Genomic DNA, 3832 nt, shown 5'->3' with positions numbered 1-3832 from the left:
TATTTCTAAGGCACTTTGTGTTTAATACTCGTAGAAGGAAGTGGAACGTTTTAAAAACCGTTCCCATCTACAATGCGGTTAAATCAACTGAGTTAAGGAACTATAAAGTGTTGAATACTCGTAGAAAGATGCAATAAAGCTACATTTTAAAAACCGATCCCATCCTATACATATAATGCAGTTAAATAAACTGAGCTTTTCCTGAAGGATTTTCTTCAAACACATGGGAAAATTTGTAGTATTTTTATGGCGACTCTGTATCTATAAAATTTCATGAAAACTGGTTTTAAGTTTTCAATTTCATTGACTTAAAAAACTTTTATACCGTTAAAGTTTTCTTACCATTTTCGATTTGTGCAATGCGATTTTGTATTATGAACTTTATTAGAAACCTAATCCAGTTTCACTCGTTTAAAAATAGAATAGTGCGGTTTTTCGATATCCTGCCTCAATACTTGTGTTTACAGTTTACTTTCATTTAGCAGGTTGTGTCCCGGGACTTGATACTTTCTTAGCGAAATCCAAGAGGGGTGTTTATGTGTTAAACTGGTATTACTGGTTATTGCTAAACCGGCCGCCTGTTGGGCCTCGTTTAGTTTTTCTTTTTTCTCGGCAGGACAATTCGATTGTTTTTTCTTTTCAATTCAGCCAGCAACTTGGCAAACTTATGATGCAAAACGATCTAGCTGGTTTTTTTGTTTTCTGTTACATATAGAAGTGAAGCAAAAAATGTCAAATGTGAACTCGAAATTCAAAATAGGTTTTTTTCCAAAATCATATCTAGCTCCAAACCAAGCAGGTTCGAGCAAGCTTGATAACATCCTAAATATACTAATACAAAAAATGAAAAGAAACGGTCCATAAATGGGTAATTAAATTAAATAATTGTGTTCATAACTAAAGTTGGCTTCAAACGGGATCCGAACGTTGATCCGTAAGCGATTCTATGTATAGGCTTGTATGTTGTCAAAACTAAATTTTGCGTGTCCCTTTCATGTTTGTTAACTTCATATACAAAACAAACAATGACTCAATGACGAACACAAGTACTTCAGTTCGTGGTTCCATGGTGTCGACATTCTACTTCGCTCAGTTTTGAGGTCAAGAATAACCGCTTAGAGCGAAGCGCTGGTACCAAGTACCAAACATTGCGCTCTTTATTTTTAAATGTTAGCATAAGTACCTATTAGGAAGAGCGCGAGTATAAGAAAACAGTGGCTCATAATTGCTATTAAAAATTTTATTATGCTATATTTAGTAAACAATGATAACCTTGCACTGAAATTTACGGATATTATCACGTCTTTAGTCATAATAAAAATAGATAACAATCTCTACAAAATTAGCACGATAAAGCAATCTTAAAACAACAAAACGTTCAGGTCATGGGACCTTTGACAGTCTCCGGTCAATATTTATTGCTCTATGTATTACGAAAAACATCTTCAGTTAGATAATAAAGTTATTGGTACCTAAAAATAGTTTAAGCTATTCTCATTAGATTAAAATTAATGAATCATTTACTTTGAATAGATTTGTCAACGTTTTATAAACTTCGTTCGTTGTTTGTAAACAAAAACGCATCGAGAAACAATACATTCTGAACAAAATTTGAAAAAAGAACTTACCGTCTTGCACGAAAACGGCGAGCAGAAGTACTGGCACAAACAGAGAAAGATTTGCCATTGTGAAAAAAAAACCACAGTCAACAGTCACTGATTTGAAAATCGCACGTTCGTTATGTACCGACTTGATACCAGCTCGGCGGCTAAATGGCGAGTGAGCGGACCAAGCGGTGACAGCGCGAACCGTGACTGCACTGAAGAGCCGTATAATGCGTAGGGCGGCATAGAGCTGCTTGAAAACGCTGCGTTTGAAACGCATGTAAAATTGTAGTGGAAGGTCCTAAATGAGGACTAGTAGGTTAATTTTATTGATCATAAAAGTTATATAATGTAAGTAAGTGAAACAATAAGCAGTGGTCGAGCTCTACAAACTTTCACATTTGTAAGATCAGTAAACTACGAGTATGATACGAGGTATGTTACAAAATCAGTAGATTTTTGCGGTGTTTTACATTGTCTCCGTTTTAATATTTGTGATAGAATCGATTTCTTAACTATTTTCATCAATTAAATTATGTAGAATACATTCTACATACTCGTAGCACAGATAACTCGTAGTTTGATCTACAGATTAAACTGATTTAGCAACTGCTTTACGTGAAGGCTGTGAAATCGTTAGAGAACGCTTTTAAAATATATTTTCAGTGTTATTGTACAACTTGCATGGTTATTTAAAATATTCTGATGACACATTTTAATCAAAGTTAGTTAAGTGCATGGTCTTTTTCTTTGTGGTTACGGAGCGGCGCCGTTTTTCGGCAATTATGTGGCAAAAAACTTTTATACCACACTTTTGGCGCGAATACGAGTTTGTGTGTACTTTTTACGTGTTTACGTGACATACAGTAACAAGAACGACGTAATTGACGCGGAAGTGGGCAGTTATGGTCGTAATAAAATAACACAATTTGACAATAATGTTAAAATTTGCATGATTTTACAAAGCGTGAGAAATAAAAAAATTAATTGTTAAATGACAATCATATCAGCCTATTGTAGACTTTTTATGCTGAAAATAATCATAACTATTCATATTGTATGAAAAATATGATAAATACAAAGTTATTCATAGAATTCCTTAACTGCTCGTCACTACCAACAAAACAAAGCTGCTTTAGTAGCTTTTGGATAAATTCGACTACGTCACTTATCTAAGCACTAGGCAGTCTGCCAACATAACGACTGAAGGAAAAATAGAGTTTAAAAAATCCATGGATTTTATATTGTGTTCGTAATACTTATAAATCAAAATTGTGTGTGTTACGAAAGACACTTTTCTAAGCAGATTGTTGGTGGTATTCAATCTTGTTTATGCAGCTGGTCTATTTGACAACGATTAATTATTTCGAAACTTCATTAATTGTAATGTAGGTATTAAGCGGTTGGGTTTTGTTTTGTAACTTATAAAACTACATTTAGCAGAAGTCTCTAACTCTACGTGAAAGCGATTTAGATCGATACGTTTTCGATGCAGAAAAAAAAATTGAAAAGTCTCATATGAGAGGCGTTTAACTGTCCACAGGAAAAAGACTGGTGTGCCATCACATTGTTAATCGTGACCAGGAAATGTTTGCATTTCGTTCTATTCTTGAGACAAACAAGCAAGATTATTGGAGATGTGTCCCAGATTCCGTCGCGTAGGATTAATGGAGCGGATCGGGAACTTCGTTGCAACCGTTACATAAAACTATGTTATTATTGTGCGACTTATAATACTTTTATATTCAAGATAAACATTACTGCCTTCGTAAAAAAACACGGGTGTTGTATACTAGTAAACATATCATTTTAGTACGTCTCACCGTAATTCGTTCATTCGTTCGTTTCTGCCGAAAGACGTCCACTGCTGGACAAAGGCCTCCCCCAAGGATTTCCGCTCGCATCCAGGCACCTCCCGCGACCTTCATCAGATCGTCGGTCCACCAAGTGGGAGGCCTGCCCACGCTATGTCTTCCGGCTCGTGGTCGCCACTCAAGAACTTTCCTGCCCCAGCGGCCATCAGCTCTACGAGCTATGTGCCCCGTAATATGTATGTCACTGTAATTAAACTTAATATATTTTTAATTAGTACACAAAATCCTACTTTAAATGTAATATTACCTTGTGGAAACTTTTATTTATTTTGTGATATCACGTTGGTATTCCTAAATGAGACTTTTTAGTAACATGTAAAGTGACACCTACGCATTACAGAAATGGACCTACCA

Source organism: Ostrinia furnacalis, unplaced genomic scaffold (assembly GCF_004193835.3).
Source record: "Ostrinia furnacalis isolate ACB-3 unplaced genomic scaffold, ASM419383v2 OfSCF1818, whole genome shotgun sequence".
NCBI lineage: Eukaryota > Metazoa > Arthropoda > Insecta > Lepidoptera > Crambidae > Ostrinia > Ostrinia furnacalis.
The sequence above is the reverse complement of the archived record's forward strand: the minus strand, read 5'-3'. Positions refer to the sequence as shown.